Consider the following 21356-nt stretch of genomic DNA (forward strand, 5'->3'; position numbering starts at 1 on the left):
GACTGCTCCACATCCCATACCTCCTCCCCTCCCCACCCCATTTCCACATAAATGCCCCATCCACCCCCACCCCACCTGACCTCTATACTCCCTGGGGCCTCCAGTCCCTTGAAGGTTAGGTACATCATCTCTGAATGAACACAGACTCCGAAGTCCTCTACTGTATGTGTGTTGGGGGCCTCATATCAGCTGGTGTGTGCTGTCTGTTTGATGGTCCAGTGTTTGAGAGACCTCCGGGGTCCAGGTTAATTGAGACTGCTGGTCCTCCTACAGGGAGGGTTACCCTCCTCCTCAGTTTCTTCCAGCTTTTCCCTAATTCAGCAACAGGAGTCAGCTGCTTCTCTTCTGTGCATTGGTTATGTGCAAATACCTGCATCTGACTCTTTCAGCTGCTTGTTGGGTCTTCAGAAGGCTGTCATGATAGATCCCTTTTTGTGAGCGTTCCATAGCCTCAGGAATAGTGTCAGGCCTTGGGACCTTCCCTTGAGCTGGATCCCACTTTGGGCCTGTCTCTGGACCTTCTTTTTCTCAGGCTCCTCTCCATTTCCATCCCTGTAATTCTTTCAGACAGGAACAATTATGGGTCAGAGATGTGACTATGGGATGGCAACCCCATCCCTCACTTGATGTCCTGTCTTCCTGCTGGATGTGGGCTCTATAAGTTCCCTCTCTCTACTGTCAGGCATTTCATCTGAGATCCCTCCCTTTGAGTCCTGGGAGTCTCTCACCTCCCAGGTCTCTGGTGCATTTTGGGGGGGCCTCCCAACCTCCTCTTTCCTGAGGTTGCCTGTTTACACTTGCCCTCAGGGCTTCAGTCCTTTTCCCTCACCCAATACCAGATCAGGTTCCTCTCTCCCCCCAACTCCCTCCACAACCCTCTCCCCATCCACTTTCCCTCCCAGGTCCCTCCCTCCCTTCCCACTTGTGATTGCTTTCTTCTCTCTCCCAAGTGGGACTGAGGTGTCCTCACTTGGGCACTTCGGCCTTTTGAGCTTTTTGAGCTCTGTGGACTATATCTTGAGTGTTCTGCATTCAGGCTTCTTTCTATTCACTGCTATAATCCAGAGTTTTTCCTCGTCAAGGTCCCAGGTTCAATGTCCACAAACACCAACAGAACAATCACAAGTAAAATGTGTGGTGAAGTATTTAGTCATGAGCCTCTTAATGCATTCATTATGAACTTCTGAATAATCCCATCTCTCTAACACCAAGGAAAGGGGCAGGTACTAGACTCTGCAGCACCCAGTTCTCGCCAACATTCTAGAATCCGCGGACGACCAGGGCCATGGCGAGAAGTGCTAAGTTGTCAGAGCAAGGCAGCTGTGCAAGGTTCGATGGGAGAGCAAGGGCCTGTCCTGTATTCTTGGGATCTTTCTATTCCCATAAGCCAGGAAACATACTAAGGCCCTAACATCCAGGGACAAACTGCCTTGGCAGCTACAGTTGTGGCTGGGAGCCTGGCTTGGTATTCAGAAGGACATGGGGAAGTGGGGAGCAGAATTCAGATGTGCTTATGATAATAGAGAGAGGGCAGGGTGTCCAGATCCATAGGGAGGGTCACTGGACTCCCAGACAGGCTCAGAAAGACCACCCCAGGTGTTCACAGATGCTGACACCAGAAGGGCAAAACAACTGTGCCGTGCCACAGCAGGAAGCAAAGAGGCCATTCCTAACTCCACCTAACTACCATACAGACTGTAAAGTCCCTTCCCCGCCACACTAAGTACCCGGGAATGAGTAGCTTCAAAGTAGAGACCAAAACAACCTTAAAGGCAGCCAGCGTCTGCGCCATCTGGCAGTGTCTGACACTGATAGGGCATGGTCTGACTTCTCTTTCTCACTACCCAGAGAGCAGGAGGCCATGTCAGACATGTTATTTGCATGTGCAGCAAGTCAGAAGTCCTTTTCTGTTCTCTCAGTCCCCTGCTCAGCTGGGCTGAGAGTGGCGTATGGTCCTGTTTATGTCCCACAAAGTATAGCATGTGGCTTTCCTGAGGACGTTGATGTGGGCATCTCCAGAGTGCTGAGTGGGTGGTCTAGCCTTCTAGAGCTGTCTTTAGGATCAGGGGAGATGTCACATTCTGACAGAACCTTCATGCTTCTCCCTGAGGTTAAACAAAAGATAAAATCAAACTTGAGCCTAGTTGGGGGTTGGTCCTTTGCACCCCTCCTTGGGATAGGGCAGCACCTAAGTAGAAGGCCCCTGGCATGTGTCCAGTGGTGCATATTGGAGGCTGATTCTGCCAACTCTCCTTTTGCTATCCTCATGAAATCCATTCCAGTTCATTCTAGCTTCTTCTGAAAGTTAAAAATTGACATTACAATGTTGCATAGCCTCTTCCAGTGTCTGGCATTGTTCTGGTCCTTGGGCTCTGAGTGACCCCCCAGACAAATCGTAATGTCTGCCTATTGATCTGCTATAAGTCAACCCTCTTAGAGCCTAGAAGTCACAGCAGATTGACTGGGAGGTTTCTGTGAATTCAGCATTTTCGGCAAACATTCTTTCTTGTCTTCCAACTTGGGAGCTGGGGCAGAATTCTCTGCCTGGAGGCTGTGGACATCAGAACTGGCCATATTTAAGGATCCAAGCTAAATTTAGCCTTCCCAGCTGCCTGCTATTCCAGCAACTGAGTGTGGGCTTGCCCAGCTGTATTTTAAGCTGAGCCCCACATTTCCCTCTGTTTGATTTTGTTATGTTCTGCAAGATTTTGCTTTAACTACCAAAAATATCAAGAGTTTTCTTATGGCTTTTTAACTAAGTGAATTCAACTGAAGTGAACAAGAACTGGCTGTCTAGCAGTAACATGATAAGCTGAGACTCGAAGGGACATGTCCAGCTGGGGAAAATAGTGTGTATGACCCTGGGTTAATTGTCTGAGCTTATTGGGGGTGGGGAATGGTCTTGATTGCTAATTGCATGTTCAGGAACTTTACTGTTTAAAAGCATTTCCAATGGCTTTTGAAATCCCAGCTTAAGGACAAAACAGTATACATCATATGCTGCCATCTGCATTGGGAAGTAGAATGTATTTACATATGTAGATAGTGTTTCTGGAACTCCTTTCAGGACCTGGCAATGCTGCTGTCTCTGGAGAGAAAACTGAAAGGCTGGGAGCCAGAGGATCAGGTTGGAATTCTTGTGTGTTACTGTGTTCTCATTTCTGTGTTAATGCTTTAAAGAACTCATTGTTTGCGTCTCATGTCTGTACATGGACACGTAAAACAGTGGCTTACGTATTCCATTATAAGTAATAGTAACTCAGCACCTACTGTAGAAACTCAGTTTCTACTGTAGAAACTCTGGGGAGCAGGCAAGCTCTGTAGTATAAATATGTGAGCATTTGTATAAGTTTGCAAGATACCTACAATGAACACACACACACATGCACGCACACACATGTGCACACATACAGGGACATTGCTTATATTTTAGCACATAATTGCCTATTGGAGGGTTTAAATATAGTATACTGAATGAAGAAATTGGAAGTGTATATGCCAAGTTTATATGCCAGTGTCTCTCATGTGTATTGGTATAATGTGTTGGATGTGTGCTGGTGTGCTTGCACATGTGTGTGTGTGTAAGCCAGAGGGTGCTGATGATAGGTGTCCTCTATCGTTCTCCTCCATATATTGGTCTCTCTAAACATGGAGATTACTCAGTTAGTTAGACTGCCTGACCAAGGAGCCTCTTGGAGCCAGTATTATGGATGTATATCTCTGGCTTTTATATGGGGCTAGGGATCCAAAACCTAGTTCTTGGTGGTTTGACAGCAAGTACTTCATCTATTAAGCCATATCCCTGATCCTCAGTCTGAAAAAGTTAGTAGAATATAATTCTTCATGGAGGAATTGTGAGTAAGGGCTGGTTTTTTCTCTATTTCTGTGTGTATAAATATTTCAAGCCAACGATTTCTCTTAAAAAATGGCTCCTGATCCGGTGTTTCCAAAACACTGTCTTACCCAGGATGTCTTTAAAGGAGTCCCCACAGGAGCGAGCCTCCCAGCGTTAGTATTGGTCTCTTGTTAGAGCTGCCTGGGTTTCGTCTAATTTTCACTTATTTGACACCATCCAGGAATGACTCATAGTTGCTAATGTCTTACCTTAGAGCAGCTCAATTCAGTCGAACACATGATTACCGGACAAGAATTATGGGCTCATTGTGGGCTGGGTGCACAGGGTTATCGAGATGAAAAAGACACGATGTAGCTCTATTCCCGTGGGAATAATGTTCCTTGTTCTAAGACTTTTATGAAGAAGGAAGCGTTTTTTACATTGATGCTAAGCTTTAAATAAAGCTCTTCACACTCGTCAGCTTCATGCATGGCTTCCCATCCTCCTCAAGTCTTCCCACGGGATTATTATTTTAAGTACTGTTCTACCGCTAGAAGAGGTAACCTTCAAAGGCAATTGTGATGGTGCTCGCTTACTGGAGTAGCCTTAAGCCAATAAAAGACCAGAGAGGGGGGTTGGAGAGGTGACCAGTGGTTAGGACACTGGCTGCTCTTGCAGAGGACCTAGGTTTGGTTCCCAGCACCCACGTGGTGGTTTAGCACCTTTTCTTCAGGTTCAAGGAGATCCAAGCCCCTGCAGGCACCGCACACATCTGGTATACATACAAACAGGCAGGCAAAACAACCAAATATACAGTAAAAAATAAATAAGATTTGAGGGAATAAGAGAAAAAGAGATTGATGAAGCTATCTGGGTCAAGAAAAAGAGAACAATTCCAAAAAATGATAACGATGTTGCTTAGTAAAGGAATCCTAGGGTCTCCTGTTTGCTTTAGCATTTTAGCCTCCTCTAGCTGTAAACTCGGGTCAGTATACTTACTGTGCCAAGAACAATCTTTAAGTTGTGTCTACAAAGAAGCTAAACTGAAATGCTTGACAGACACCGATGGTGAGGTAGAGGAAAAAATGGGGGTGTAGGTAGGGTACCAAGGTCTCAGGATTGGGGGAGAGGGCTGACAAGAGCCTAAGGAAACACCAAAGGTAGCCAGCTGGAAGAGGTGAAGAGACCCTAGACCTTCAAGGTTGAGTGGCACTTGGCACCCAGAAAGAGCATCTGTCTTGCTGTGTTCTTGCTGAGTCTGTCTGGAACTTCAGTGACTGCATCATGGTGGCACAGGCACAGGCTGACCCTGACACACATGTTTTATAAACTAATGCCACAGGGAGTATTGGCCTCATAGCAGCCTTCTTTCCTCAGTCCCAGTGGGCCCTCCATCAGTTACCTGGATTCGGGCTGAAATCAGCATTATCTATTGATAGAGCAATCACTCTGTTAATCAGCTCAGAAGCAGCATAAATCTTCTAACCAGTCAGCCCCTCAGTGCTGGGCAGAAACACCCTCCTCACCTACAGATGTTCCCGACATGACCGTTTTCTTCTTCACACCATTTGACGCTATTGCCTCCAAGTGACCCTACCTCTCTTCAGGAGAGTCCATATATGGTGTTTCACTACCTCAGTTTCCCTTCTTTCTACTTAGGATCTGTTATTTCATCCATCTTTTCTTTGTGGCAGATGGGCCTCAAACTATCTGCCTCCTGTGTTCTGTTTGGACCTTTGCAGAAACTCTTCCACTTAGTGTGTGTATTGGGGGCGGTGGTGTGGGAACCTGTGTCCTAGATTGTGTCCGTGGCAAAGGTGATGTCTGCTGTAGTTTGGATCTTGGGTGTCCACTCCAATTTCCTTTCAGTTACTGTGATAAACTATCTGGACCACGAGCAACCTGGGAAGGAAAAGGTTTATTTGGCATACACTTTCAGGTCATAGTCTATCTCTGATGGAAGCTGGAACAGAAGCTTGAAGAAGAAACCATGGAAGCAAACACTTCTCACTGGCCCACTTGCAAGCCCATGCTTTTTAAGTTTTCTTAGTCATCCAGGACAACCTGACCAGGGCATGGTGTCACCTACAGTGAGTTGGACCCTCCTCCTCCATCAATTAATAATCAAGACCACACCCACATACATGCTCTTAGGCTAATAAGATCTGTGCAGTCCCGCCAACGACTCTCTTGTGAGGTGACTCTAGGCTGAGGCAAGTTGACACTGAAAGCTAATTAGACAGTGTCTCTATCTGTTGAAGGATTTCCCCTCAATCTGTACTATTAGGAGGTGATAGGGTTTTTAAGGGGTGGCAGGTTTAGGCCAAAGGAACCATGGCATTGAAGGGATTGAGGGTCCTGGTCTCTACTCTCATTACATTCTCTGTCACGTACAGAGTGGCTTTTTGCTCCACACATGCTCACCCCAGCCCAGAACCAACGGGACCAGCCATCCATGGTTGAAACCTACAAAACCATAAACCCAAGCAAACAAGCCCTTTGTTTTTCTGAGGTGTTCCGAGAGATATCTTGGACACTTGCTTCAGTAATAGAAGGCTGAGATAGTGTTACTCCTGGGGTTTTATTTCAGGAGCCTGTGGCTTTTCCTCAGACTCAGCAGTTCTGCCCTTGGCTGGCTTTGGTGGAAAAGCACACAGAGAGGACCCTGTGGCTAGGACTAAGAGCAGTGCAGCAGGGGAGTGAGCCTTTTAGTCTGATAACCCAGGGGGATCGGGCCCTGCTGAGAACTGTGTGGGCTTAGCAGTGGATCCTTCCCGGACTGATCCTCAGATGAGAGCCCCCACAGGTGAGCCTTGTTCTGAGTCCCCCTAACTGTGGTCCTGCTCTGTTGTCCCCAGATTCCCCACCCACAGGGACAATGAATGAACAGTAAATGTGTGTTGTCTTCAGTTGCCAAATTCATGAGTTTGTTACACAGGAGCAGATAGCTGATGAATCCCTCTGTCTTCCATTTCCCAAAACAACCAATATCTTTCCAACTCCTTTGCAGCTCCTGGGCCAACTCAGCGGCTCCTAAGCACACTCTGTCCCTTTCAGCTTTCTGCCTCACATCTGGTTCTATAGATGAACCTCGGTGGCCACGCTGGCCCTGCATCCCATGATGGAGAGCAGAGATCATCACTGCTCTCTGTGGCCACCATGATCCCCTGTGTTGGTCCTCCCTGGGCCATCTACCTTTCCCCTCTCCCGGGCAACTAGTCCACATCTTACCTCCTTCTCAAATCTCTACCACCCTCTCCCACATCCTGAATTTACTGATGAATTTGCTTTGTGTTTCATAAGGAGGCAGATGGGTACCCTTACACCCACCCTGGACCGCTTAACTAATCTGCGCCTATACCCAGTTCATCCCTGCCCCGCCCCCCAGACATATTTCTCTTAACTTTAATTGTTGGGACCTTCCTGAAGGCCACTTTCTGTCAGTGTGAAAGACTCACAGATCCAAGTCCCCAGAACTTTCTATGGCTCTTGCAAGTTGAGTTTGTCTCTTTACTGGGTTCTATCCATCCATACAGACCAGCATTCTGAAGGGAAACCCCCCTGCTGGGCTCATCTTCCTCTCCTGCATGTGCTGTGCTGTGTTCATAGTCTCCTGTGAAGCGGAATCCCTCCACTATCCTCTCTCTCTCTCTCTCTCTCTCTCTCTCTCTCTCTCTCTCTCCCTCTCCTCTCTTGAATCCCCTTTCAGTCAGGCTTCCCCCCACCCACCACACTGCCCTTGTCAGGTCACCAATGACCTCCATGTGGCTGCATCCAGCAGACAACCCTCAGTCTTTGTCTGCCACACTCAGTAATGGCTGCTCCTCCCTTGAAGACTTTCTTTCCCTACCTTTGAGGTGTAATATCCAAAATAAATTCAAGACTACCCAGTACCTTCCCCCTTCAAAAGGACTTTCCAAACTGTACTAGCAGGCCAAGTACAGAGTCAGGTAAAAAGCTGGCTGATTAAACAAATATAGAAACATAGTTTTAACGGTCAAAATTACTAAGCTTCCAAAACAAGATTAACAAGTCCCCTGCCCCGCCTCACACTAAAAACCTCAAGGACAGACAGAATGAGAGTCACCCTATACAAACCAACCAATGTCTAAAAAGGTTATTGGCTACAACAATTAAAATAAGCCAAACTGCCCTGGTGCCTATATCTGGCCCTTACAAAGGTATAGAAAGTGTGTTCTTTCTTTGTTCTGTGCCTCTCCTCTGGCCTGCATGCTAAGAGGGGGTTCCCCAACATGTTGGATAAGTAAAATTCTCATGCATTTTGCAACAATGACGGTCTCTGTGCTCTTTGTGGGTGAGGGTCTTTTGACAAGCTACAACAGGGACACGTCTGACCTCTGGTTTCTCCCCCTGTGACTAGCCGTTCTTTCTCACCCCGACTTTCCTGCCAGGAGCCCTGAAGCTCGCCCCTCAGGATCCTTTTCTCCCTGTATCTACTCTACATGCTCCAGTCCCTTCTCACAACCTCAGTACCACCCATGCGCTGAGAACAGCAGTGTTAGGTGTCCGGCCTGGATTGCTCCCAAGCTGTGTGCTCCCGTTCCAACCACCTACTCAACATCTGCACTCAGATGTCGAAGAACATTTCAAGATCCTTGTGACTAAAACTGAACTAACTTCTACCCAGTGCCACTTCTTTTGAGGTTGGCACCCCCACAACTCCATTTTCCCAGATGTTGATAACAGTACCAGGACAGTATCTACTTGTCCTGGATCCTTGTCTCATATGCTCATGGACTCACTTGCAAAATAAATTGGGAACCTATGTATCCTCTCTTCATCTCTTTCACTGCCACCATGCCAGCCCAGGCCACCTGTCGCCTGTCACCCCAGTAGCTTTCCTCTATTCTCCTAGCTTCTGCCACGACTCTTCATTAGGCTGCTCCCACCATAGACAGCAGACTGGTCAGTTTAAAGGATAAATTGCATTACTCCCTTAATCAAACTTTAGAAGCTTCCACTCATCCACTCACCGTGAAGGCCAGTCCTGCGATAGCCTGTGATAAAGCGGTGCATGATCTGTCCGCTGCCCCTGTCATTATTTCTCTGAAGTCCTCTGACTCTCTTGTTCATTCTGTTCCAGTCACAATCCCCTCCTTGTTCTTCCTCAAAGCACAGGGAAGCTTCTGCCTCCGTTCCGTGTGCATCCTTCTTCCCGTGTCCACAGACAACCTGCACCTCCTCGAGGCCTTATGCCCACGTAAGATCTCAGCAAAGCTGGCCCTAACTGGCCCTGTTGAGAACGGCTACCCAGTCTTCTCTTTGCTCTGCCCTTCTTTTATCTTTCTCTTTATCGCCCAATCAGGTTATAGCTTACTTATTTCCTAATTGTTACGTACCTACTCCACAAATCACAACCTGCCCTAGAGCAGAGACATTTGACTAAGAGTTTACTTCTGCACCACCATTGGTGTGTCTGGGCACCTGGTAAATATTCAACAATAACAAAAAAAGACACAGGACCCATGTCATGTTAGTGTTAAAAGATGTCTGCCCTTGGTCTTGAGAGGTCTTGAGGTTATAGCAATGGAGACTATAGTAAGTCTGACAGCCGGACTCCTAGTTGATGCCTACACACTTGACCAGTTACCTTATTCCGGTGGGCCTCATACCGACATCTCTTGTCTCCACATTCATACTTCAAGCAGCATAATTAAGCCATCTACATAACTTGATGCCTTATGATACTTTTTATAATTTTCATAGAAACCATAGGGTACTACTGTTGGCTGACAGACGATTCTGCTAGCCTCCTCCCAGGGACCTAGGCTAGCATCATCACCAGACACCTGCCAGGAGCGAGCCAGTGCAGCAGGGGCAGCGTATAAAGAGGACTGTTTGCTACCCCATATTCCGTTCTTCTTTCTCTTTTTCTCTCTGTTCCCACATGTTCTCTCTCTCTCTCTCTCTCTCTCTCTCTGTGTGTGTGTGTGTGTGTGTGTGTGTGTCCGTCCTTCTCTGTCCCCCCTTTCTCTGCCTCTACTCCCTTTCCAGGTCCCCACTCCATTCCCTCACAACAAATCTTCTTTATAGTAGGTCCGTGGCATGGCGTTATTTCTCAGGGGGACACTTTGACATGGGCCAGCCAGGTACCCCTTATCCCGCAGCCACATTATATAACACTATATTTCATAACAATTCCTCCCCAGCCATCCTGATGAGAAACTGATCTGCCACGCTTGTGTAAATGTGCATTGAGTCTGTCCTATGCCAGATGCTGGTACCCAAGATGATGCAAGTATGAGGTGACAGGCACTGAGGCAGAGAACAGAATGCTAAAGTTCCTCTTTCTTTCCTCTTTTCTCTTTCTTTCATTGTCGTTGTTGTTGACAGGGTTTCTCTCTCTGCATAGCTCTGGCTGTCCTGAAACTTGCTCTGTAGAGGGGGCTGGCCTTGAACTCACAGAGATCTGCCTGCCTCTGCCTTCTGAGTGCTGGGATCAAAGGCATGCGCCAACACTGCTTGGCAAGTATAAGTTGAAACATCTACGTTTTAGATTGTCAAAATGCTATATGCTCCTATAAACAGTTTGATTCATGAAACAGAAATGAGGTGACAGTCGCCTGTAACTCCACATCTGAGAGAGCTGCTGCTTCTGGGGGTGGGGCACATGTTCTCCCTGACATTTTCCCACGAAGGTTTAGAGACAGCCAACATGTAAGGACTTCTTAGTGTGTTCACAAACGGCGTGCCTTGTGCCCATGCTAGAGTGGTATGTAACTCATTTGCTCTCACAGGGGTCCTGTGAGGCAGGTACTAGTGTTAGCCCCTGTCATAGGCAACGGACCTGAGGTTCGATATGGCCCAATCAGACCTCAGAGCTGCGAGGGGTCCATCAGCCTAGACGGAGCTATGAGCCCGATAACAGCAACTCTGAGTTCTTGACACGCCTTCCAGGGACTTGTCTGACTTAGGTGTAGGGGTGGGGGTGGGGGTGAACAAAAATGCAGACACAAGGAGAGAAGTGCTGGGAATTGAGTGCACTAGGCTCTGAGATAAAGAAACTACAGCCCTACCACCCCCCACATACCTCACCCCACTCCCACCTCACCCCACCCCTGCCCCACCCCAGAAGCTCACTGTGTTCATTACACAGAGTTGAAGGAGGAGGTAAGCCTATTACATCTAGAGAAACAAAGAAGCAGGCTTGATGCTGTACTCCTGGGCCACGGAGGCAGTTTTTGCTAATCTCTCTAGGAGCAGTCTCTGTAGGATCAGCCTTCAGGATGTAAATATCTACGGGGGTGGGGGGGCGGGGGAAGCTATGGTGGACATTTTCTGCGCACACTACCAACATTTGCACTCGAGCTGGCTTTGCCATGCTCCCTGTCCCCCAGCCTCACTCCCCAGGGGTTTGGTCGTTTTGGCATGGCCTGAGTATGTGAGATCCCTGGCATGGCCTTGTCCAGGTCAACAGGACACACTCACCTGGGGCTTCCTCTGCTCCCTACACAAACCTCTTAGAAACTGTCTATTACAAAGGTTCAGTTCCTTCGAATCAGCCCTGGCTCTGCACCAAGCTCTCCTTTTGCCAGGGCCCAAACTGAGGCCATTACAGTCCCTGAATCCAGCAGTTCTCTGGTTATCAGAGAACATGGGAGAAAGCAAAGGTGTCTCTCAAAAGCTTCTACTTGGAGCTAGGCAGAGGCAGCTCATGCCCCTAACCCCAGCAAACCTATCTCTGTGAGTCCAAGGCTAGTCTGCTCTACAAAGTGAGTTCTTGGGCAACCAGGGCTACAGAGAGCAAAAACCAACCAAACAAAAAGCTTCTACTTGGAAGAGACAAATGTTGAGGTTTGGTCTGTTGCTATGTATTGTGATATTAAGGTCTGGTTCCCTCCAGGAATGAGGAAATTCTCCTGCACACTAAGTGATGCTATGCAAACTTGCTCCTTAATTTAAAACTGTTGGTTGAATAAAGATGCCTACAGCCTATAGCTGGGCAGAAGAGAAGTAGGCAGGATTTTGGTTCTCAGGCTTGGGGTTGGAGGTAGGACCACAAGAGAAGGGAGGAGAAAAGAGAGGAGAAGACTCCATGGGGTAAGGGATCGTGAGACCTGGCCATGAGGGCTGGTCAGGTGAAGTAAGAGCGGCTCAGGCGGAACGTGGCAAGTGCTACCTCAGGGTTATTGGCAGGGAAATAGACATAATAGCATAGAAGGCAGATCCTGTCCAACTCTAGTGCTTTAAGGCTTATTGCAATCATAAAAGTTTTATGTCTTTTTTTTTTTTTTTTTAAATCTCAGTATTATTTAATGAGAACGCCCCACCCTGCCATGTACAGGGTGCCCCGCACTCGCTACTCACCCACCATGTTAAGGAAAAGCACCAGGAAGTACAGAGGGTCCTCATGGCTGCTCTCCAGAGTTATAATTTAAAGGTATTTCTCCATGGTAAAACTACAATAGTTACATACCAAGGCAATACTACATGCTTTACATAGTCCCATGAAAAAGAATTCAATTGATTCTAATCCCTGATGCAAGGCACTTCAAAGCACCCGCATAAAATGCCCATGTAAACAGCAGTGCAGTGCACCTTCCAAATAACATGACTTGTGCACAACCTGACCCAGACAGAAGGAAAAAGAAAGCCCATCACTGCCACAGCTAAAGGCATGTTAAAATTTCCACCAAGAAACTGCTTCCCTCATTATTCACAGAACAGGCTACATAACCTTTGTGAGATACAAAACCCTCGTGGGCATTTCATACTGCCAAACCAGCACGCGCCAGGGGTGGGCACCAAGTCAGAGTGCTCAGGAGTGAGAGCGCTAGGCATCGCTGAACACGCACGTTTCCTAGCCACCAGCCCGGGCAGGCTGTCTGTAGCACCATGGAAAATGCATGAGCAGCCACAAAGGTACAAATTCCAATCAGCTCTTTCACGAGGCTCACTTAGTCCACAGTAATCAACAGTAGTGACAATAATTTTTAAATCATTGACAAATGATTAGCTTTCCCTAGAAGAGAAGTTCTGTATCAGTACATCCCATGTACACAGCACCAGTTTAAACAGGGTTATCAAACACCTGCAGCAGCGCGTGGCTAACTGGAAAGTTCATTTCTTAGCGCTTTCCATGTCGGGATAAAATCACAACAGTGATGAACACTGACGGGGGATTCAGTAAAACAGAGGGGTGGCAATTGTCCAGGTTCTACTGCCTTCTCAGGAACCACAAGAGGCAGAGGCCAACGGCAGGGCTCAGGCCCCACCAGGTTTCTACTACCAAGCAACTGCCACACACACTACTGGGAGAGTAAGGGGGTCTGCGTGTGACTGCAACCCAGAGGGTTCTGAGTCCACCTCCAGCTTCGAGTCCACGGAGGGCGGAGGGTTAGTCGGCTTCCAACAGAGATAGGCACATCTGCCTTTCACCAGCTTGATTCTTAGTAGCATGCCCTACTTAGGCATTTAAAGGGATAAGGGCATATATAGGTATGCACAGTGAAGAATCAACTATAAATATTCCGACTGTTGCTTTTTTAAAATTACAGACTGAAGTGACTCCTCAGAGAAAACCAGTTTCTTCATAAATGAAATATAGTATATAAAAAGCTGGAATGATGGGTAGTTAAAATACAAAACTCAAGTACAAAACACCCTATTTTTCCTTTCCAAACTACACAGATTCATACAGTTGACTCTACCATATAACTGCTCCATATATAATTACACCACTAGCGTAAAGGACCATTAACACTAAAGCCCCTCAGTTAGCACACTGAGGCTCTCCGTCCTGAGGTCTGCATTAGAACTGCAGCCCTGAGCCCGAGCTGAGAGGCACCCTTCCTAAGCGTGGCTCTCTTCTTCCTGCTCTCGGGTCCCACAATTATTAAAAGAAGGGATCTGCTCTGCAAACGACTGTGCCATCCACTGCCCATTTGGAACATCGCCGGGGGTCGCTTCTCCTCTCGGCTCCGCACTGTGGGCTGTTAGCCCATTTGAAGCAATGCCACAAGGTTCCCCATTACATGGGTTTTCCCCATAGGCGCCGCCGTAAGCTGCCTCATAGCCTGGATCATACTTTTCTTCCTTAACAGCCATCTTCTTTGCGTCCTCTTGCGCAAGCTGCAGGTCAAATGTATACTGCACTTCCTGAACGTCGGTGTTGCGTTCAATGCCTTTCAGCTGGTCTCTCAAGTCCTTCAGCTTAATGTAGTAATGAACTTTGTCCTGGGCCCGGGGAAACTGAGCACATCTGGCGCTGGACGACGGCATGACGTAGCACAGAGTTTCTGTGTCTGGGATCTTGTGGGGTTGAAGCCCAAATTCCAAGTTCTTAACCTTTACTCCAAAAACTTCTTTACTGAAAATTTCATAAATACATTTTCCATTAAACACCGCTATTCGTGGCTGATATTTCTGCAGTTTCTGCACCAGGATGCGCCCTCCTTCCCGGAACTCTTTACTAGACAGATCCTTGCTGCCCGGCGTCGTCCGTTCCACCATGTTGGTGAATCCGATGCCGTACTTGCCGGGTAAGGTGTGGTCATCCATGTGATTCAGCTGCACCTCACTCAGCCCCGACATGAACAGACACTTCCAGAAGTGATTTCCAGGCCCAGGGTAGTGATGTCCTTTGTAAGCAGCCATTAATCCCGGGTTAATGCCAATGATCACAATATCCAGATTGAAGGTCAAAATGTCAGGAAGAGTCTTGGTCAGAAGCTCAGCTTCAGAGACGCCGTTGAAGCGGTCCACTTTCCTTTTCACTTTAAACGCGTCTGTGATTTTCTCCTGCTTTTCCTTTGATTTTGTAGACTTGCCGGATTTCTTCGACGTAGCAGGTTTTTTGGGCTCCACTGGTTCCTGGGGCTCTGCTGCTCTGGGTTTCCTTTTCCTTCTCTTTGGAGCTTCTGGTGCAGGTTCCTGGACAGGAGCGTCTGCGGGCACCTGCTGTTCTGTCACGGTTGCCATGTTAGGAGCTACTGCTGGCACCTGCTGTCCAGTCGTGACTGCCATGTTAGGAACTTCTGCCATCATTTGTTGAAATGGAAATGAATACAAAGCTTGAACTTGCTCCAGAGAATAGCACAGGATCGGGGCGGCCGGTGGATGGACGGCGCTGGCCTCGGCCCCTCCCACGCTGCTACATCACCGCGGCGAGTCCCCAGCGCACTTCCGTCCCCCTCCGAGGAGGCCGGCGGCCTCCAAGTTTTATGTCTTTTATCTGGGAACTGAATGACATGAGGTAGGGTACAAACCCCTGATTGAGATGAAGTAATTACTACAACAGACAAGTATCACTTCCCTTGTTTTATTAGTCAAAGTAGGTCATGTGACCCGCCTGGTATTAATGAACAGCAAAGAATAATATTCCCTTAGGGAGAAACAGTAACTATTTACCAATAACGCACTCCACTGACAGCTCTGACATGGGATTTTAACCCCATCTGTCTGAAATAGTTTTTTATCCGATTTGTAATGGCTCTCTTGCTCTACTGTCATTTAGACGAAGTGTCGCTTCGAGGCTACAGAGGTTTATAGAGCTTCTGTATTGTAGACCATTTCCCTTTGCGCCTGCTGAGAGCCAACACAGAGCCTCCCAGCCCCCCAGTCCGTCCTCAGTGCTCTGGTATCGAGTTATGAGTGACATTCAGCGCATACATGCCGTTACTTGTATACACACCTGTTTCCTTCACTCCCCACTGAACATCCTGAAGTATCTCTATGTACAGATAAGGCCTTTTTCTCTGCCTCGTCCCTGGTGTGCCCCTACAGATATGACACTGTCTGTTGACCCTGCAGTGTGCAGTTATTTCCTTTGACACTTCACTGCCAAGACTGAGGGCTTTTGGAACATTTACATCTGGTGACCTCTTCAAAGTTCACAGAGAACTTGCTGGCTAAAGGGATGTTGAATTCTGTCTGCGGTCCTAAGCAAGGATGGTGGGAGGCATCTTTAGTCCCAACACTTATATTAAAATTACAGTGGCAAAAACCACACAAAGAAAAAGAGTAGATAAATATGAATTATGTCTTCTCATTCCTTAAAGATTGATTATTGCAGAATAATCAAACAAATAGAGCAACCCTTCTAAATCCACATCACCATCATGTGTCCCCTCCTCGCTGTGGCAAGAATTCCTGTATGAATGGATAGCTTGGCTCATCCAGAATGGAGCGGTTAAAACAGTGGTGGAGGCTGAAGCCTGAAATAGCGGCATAGTGATTGGTACTGAAGAGAGGGCTTCCGTGTGGCCCCAGACACAGAGAACACTCTCAGGGTGGAAAGCTCCTTTTCATGTGCTCAAAATGTACTCATTAAAAATTTATATTTATATTTACTTTATGTGTATGAGTGTTTGCTGTGTGTGTGTGTGTGTGTGTGTGTGTGTGTGTGTGCGTGCGCGCGCGTGCGCTACATGTGCATGCCTGGGGCCTGCAGAGGCCAGAAGAAAGCATCAGATTCCTGGAACCGGAGTTACAGATGGTTATGAGCACCAGTATGGGTGCCAGGAACGGAACCTCAGTCTTCTGCTAGAACCACCAGCGCCGTTAAACAGCTGAGCCATCTCTCCAGCCCTAGAAGTTTTGTTTTGAAGAGTGCCACCACAAATTGGCAATGCGAAATTGCAAGAAAGCCTGTTGCTAACGTAAAGCCCATGGCCATCTGGAGGAAAAGCCACCTTCCCAGGCGGGCTGCTCCAGGTTCTGTAGCCCTGGGCAGAGTCACCTGGACACGGGGTCTCTAGTGCCTCTGGTAATTAACACCCCATTACCAGCAGGCACCTGGGATCTTGAATGAGCTCCTGTGTCTGTGGCATTCACAGCTTTTCCCAGGGAGATACTATGGACAAATGGACAAACGTTGCGCCTTCAGTTCTCCCAAAGCCAGCTGTAAGTCCAGGAGGCGCTTTGGAAAAGTAGGGGTGAGTGAAGCCAAAACCAAGCAGGCAGAACAACTTTTGCAAGCCAGATGTGTTTGTACTGGTAGCCCACCGTGGGGGTTCCTTTCTCTAGCCCCTCAGTAGCACAGCCCCTCTGTAGCCCACAGTAGCACAGTGTCCCTCAGTAGCACAGCCAGATTTCAGCCCCTACCCCCACTATGCTGTGTGATGAAGCTCCGCCTCAGTGCGAGCAGTGTCTGTTGTGGGGACCCAGGCTGGGGTGAGAAGCCCGTAGTTGATCTGGCCACAGGGATCGTTATCGCTGCTCACCACGCCACTTCCCGTCACATATCCTGCGCCCGTGCTGTGTCAAGACCAACTTGCAGTTTTCAAGTGTTTCAGCAATCTTTTCCTGAGCCCCATTTGCTCATGCTGCGAGATGGCCTGTAAAACTCCACTTGGGTTTACTGGAGCTTCCGGAGAAGGGAGCAAAAGCAGTTCTTTTCTCAGGGACCCAGAGGCAGCCCGGCTTTCCCATGACACCCCAGCCAGGACAAACTGGACCAGGTCTCAGGAGTTTATCTAAGTAAAGATCCACGAAGCAAAGAGACAGCAACAAGAGAAAACCTAATCAAATAAAAAATATAGGTCAGGGAGATGACTTGCCGTATAAAAGCACTCATTAGTGAGCCTAACGCCCGGAGTCGGGTTCCCAGAGCCCCCATGGGAAGCTGGACCATGAACATTTGCAATCCTGGACCCCTCCCCTGAGCAGGGAGACAAATAGGAAATCAGGCAGAGCTCACTGGGCAGCAAGCCCGATGTACAACGAACAGCATCAGAAACAAGGGAGGGGCTCCTTCGAAAGGTGGAAGGCGGAACCTAGAACCGATAATGGTTGCCTCACGTATGCACCGTAGGGTGCACACACCCCCTCCCCAATAAACATTAAATATATCTGTTTTCACATTATATAAGTACATAAATACATACTACCATCCCTATCCTCACACAGTTTTGCTGCGGATGCTCTTCTGTGGCCATTTCTTCCTCTCTGTGCTGTGAAAGCAGTGGGGGTGCAGGGACCTGTGTCCTGCACAGGTGACATGGTGACCCTCCCAGCTTCCATCTTAGCCTCAGTCCAGCTCCTCAGAAATAATGCAATCTGACAATATTTTTCTTTTCTTTCTCAGCCCTGCTTGCTTACATCATCCATCTTGGATTTAAATAGCCAGTGGAGCCATGTTCTCCTGGATACAAACTATCAGATTAGCCACCTCACCAGCTTGCTTTCTGAAAAGGCAGACGACAGGGGTTCGGAGCCAATGGCTGCCAGCATCCAACAGTTGCTGGGGGCCATCACATTTACTGTCTTTTTTGTTGTTGTTTGTTTTTTTTGAGATAGGGTTTCTCTGTGTAGCCCTGGCTGCCCTGGAACTCACTTTGTAGACCAGGCTGGCCTTGAACTCAGAAATTCACCTACCTCTGCCTCCCAAGTGTTGGGATTAAAGGCATGTGGCACCGCCTGACACATTTACTGTCTTAAAAAGGAGAAAATGTAGATGCACAAGAGATGCACAATGAGTAGCCGCAACCGCGTGCCTGTGTTGTGTTAATTGTGCTATGGCTTGGGCATACAGGGAAAAGACATATTCTTCACTACCTCCGAGGCAGCAAATAGAGCATACAGTTAAACTCAGCCATTGGTAGGATAATTCCAGCTCAGAGGGGAAAAATAAAAATAAAAAATGAATAATAAACCCCCAGAAACTCCAGCCACTCCCGTTCATTCTGAGGAAATGTTAGCAATGTCTTTGGGGCTATGAGGTGTGGCAGGTCAAGCTGAGTTTAATTCCATGGCGCTGGGCATCAAACACTCATTTTAACACTTTAAATTATTAGGTAAGCCCATCTGTTAAGATGCCACTGTTTTTATTAAGAACTCTAGCCAGGAAAGGGGCCATAAGAGAAAACTGGTCTTGGAAGGTTAGAGGACCAATGTAACTCATTGGAATCACGTCACACTAGGATTTTAATTACATGAATGTAGAGGCCCCAGAGAACATGTAACAGGCAAAAGAGCAGGAGGCTGGATTAAATCCTCCAATCACAGTCCAAAGGGAAAGAAGAGAACAGACATGCAACCTGAAAGTATACACAATGCTGGTGAGAGGTGCATAGAGAGAACTGGCTCTCATACCAGGAAGACATCGTTGAGATCCCTCAGAGGGTATCTAAGAGAGAGAAGCTGTTATCAAAAGTGTGAGGTATCTCATGACGTAAAAGTGTATCTTAGAAGAAGCTCTAAAAGAAAGCATCATGGGAATGCTACACATGCATGCACACATGCACACACACATGCACGCACACATGCATGCACACACATGCACACACACACATGCTCACACACATGCACACAAAAATGCATGCACACATGCTCACACACACATGCTCACACACATGCATGCACACATGGATACACACATGCTCACACACATGCACACACACATGCTCGCACACATGCACGCACACATGCATGCACACACATGCACACACACATACACATGCTCGCCCACATGCTCGCACACATGCACACACATATGCACGCACACATACACATGCTCGCCCACATGCACACACACATGCTCGCACACATACACATGCTCGCCCACATGCATGCACACATGCTCATACATATGCACACACACATGCTTGCACACATACACACACACACATGCTCACACACATGCAGGCACACATGCAGGTACACATGCAGGCACACATGCTCACACATATGCACACACAAATGCATGCACACATGCTCACACACATGCACACACATACAAATGCATCCCTTCTGTGGTGGTTTGCATGAGAATGGCCCCCATAGCCTCATATGTTTGAGTGTTTGGTCCTTGTTTGGTGGGTTGTTTGGGAAGGATAAAGAGGAAGGACCTTGTAGGAGGAGGTGTGCCCTTGTGGTTGGAGATGTGTCACTGGGAGTGGGCTTTGAGGCTTCAGCAGACCACCATCAGCACCCTCTGCCCCTGCTACCTGAGGATCAATAGAAAGCTCTCAGCTACCACTCCAGCACATGCCTGAGTGCTCTCAGGCCATGCTCTCTGCCATGATGAGAATGGACTAAGCCTCTGAAACTGTAAGCCAGCCCCAATTAAATGTTCCCTTTTGTAAGAGTTGCCATGGTCATGGTGTCTCTTCACAATAGAATCGTAACTATGCCACCTTCTAAATGAAGTTCAAAGCTCATGCTGGTTTCTAGCAAGTGAAACTATTCCCTGTGAAATTACTTCCCAATGATTAGATACTTCAGTCAGGTCTATCCAGCCTAAGCTATCATCCTGGAGCTAACACACACCTTTTCTCTAGGCTCACAGACAATGCTGCCAAAACAAGGAAGTGAGAATTGACTCCTGAAAGTTATCCTTAGACATATGTGGCACACACAAGCCTGCCTACCTATTACACACATACACACAATGGTTTTATATATACAATAAAACACACACACAATGAGCTATGTATACAATATAAAAACACATACACAGTGGGCTATATATACAATACATACACAATGGGCTGCTATATATACAACACACTGTGGCACTCGTTACATAATGGAGCCTTCTCTCTGTCTCTCTCTGTGTGTCTCTGTGTGTCTCTCTGTCTCTCTCTCTGTGTCTCTATCTGTCTCTCTGTCTCTCTCTCTCTGTGTCTCTGTCTCTTTCTTTCTCTGTCTCTGTCTGTCTCTCTGTCTCTCTCTTTCTCTGTCTCTGTCTGTCACTCTGTCTCTCTCTTTCTCTGTCTCTGTCTGTCTCTCTGTCTCGTCTTTCTCTGTGTGTCTCTGTCTCTGTATGTCTCTCTGTCTCTCTCTCTCTGTCTCTCTGTCTCTGTCTCCATCTCTGTCTCTCTCTCCCTCTCCATTCCTGCCATGGAAGAGTGACTTTTTGTTCTTACCATGTGTTCCTTGCCATGAGGTCTGTCTTCTCATAGGCCCCAAGGGATGGGGCCAATCAGCCATGAGCTGAGGCTGCCAAACTCTGAGCCCAAATAACCTTTATTTCTTTGTAAGTTGACTCTCTCCAGTGTTCTCTTACAGTAACAACAAGCCAACCGTCTCCTCTCTCTTTCCCCTCTTATCGCCAAAGTGCTCAGAAAATGTGCAGGAAGAGAAAGGGAGAAGGCAGTAATGGAGAAACCTGTTGTCCATGGAATTATTTAGGCAAGCATGGCTGCCTGGCTTTTTAAACTGCTCTGCCCCCAGACGCATACCTTTAAGCAAGGTGCTCAATGGCTTGTGTACAAGACTAACATTTATTCTAAAGAGTAAATTTAATGTGTACATAAATGTAGGAGCATATATTAAAAATAGGCTTAGCATGCCATCGGATACTGTTCTATATGACAAACGCATACTATGACTTACTAACCTCCAGAAACGATGGAGTCACCATTCCGTATGTGGATCAGGCATTCTCTGTGCCCTGGTTAGTGATGGTTCATGTACTGTTGTGTTACAGGGAACAGGTGAAATAGTATTGTGTAGTAAAGATGGGGTGATAGGGTTCTTCATGGCCCTCCAAGGAAAAGACTTGAGTGCACTGCACATATATGTACATTAGTCACTCTAACGTGCTTGTAGGAAACTC

The 21356-nt window shown here is 47.5% G+C and overlaps 2 long non-coding RNA genes and 1 pseudogene across 4 annotated transcripts in view; 1 reads left to right on the top strand and 2 right to left on the bottom strand.

The window, feature by feature from the left end:
• Positions 1 to 1090: 1090 nt before the first annotated feature.
• Gm40630 overlaps positions 1091 to 21356 on the bottom strand; it is a 40383-nt gene continuing 20117 nt past the window's right edge. For both annotated transcript variants that reach the window (XR_871601.1, XR_871600.3), the window contains one exon: positions 1091 to 2105. This is a non-coding gene — a long non-coding RNA (predicted gene, 40630). The remainder of the gene's footprint in view (positions 2106 to 21356) is intronic.
• Positions 2825 to 21356, top strand: part of Gm51798 — a 36149-nt gene continuing 17617 nt past the window's right edge. Inside the window, exon 1 of the long non-coding RNA XR_003948997.1 lies at positions 2825 to 3127. This is a non-coding gene — a long non-coding RNA (predicted gene, 51798). The remainder of the gene's footprint in view (positions 3128 to 21356) is intronic.
• Positions 12094 to 14989, bottom strand: Tdg-ps2 (thymine DNA glycosylase, pseudogene 2; annotated as a pseudogene). Its single transcript, NR_037190.1, has one exon. The product of NR_037190.1 is annotated as a thymine DNA glycosylase, pseudogene 2 (transcript).

The sequence above is a fragment of the Mus musculus genome, chromosome 10 (genome assembly GCF_000001635.26).
Source record: "Mus musculus strain C57BL/6J chromosome 10, GRCm38.p6 C57BL/6J".
In the NCBI taxonomy this organism is placed as follows: Eukaryota; Metazoa; Chordata; class Mammalia; order Rodentia; family Muridae; genus Mus; species Mus musculus.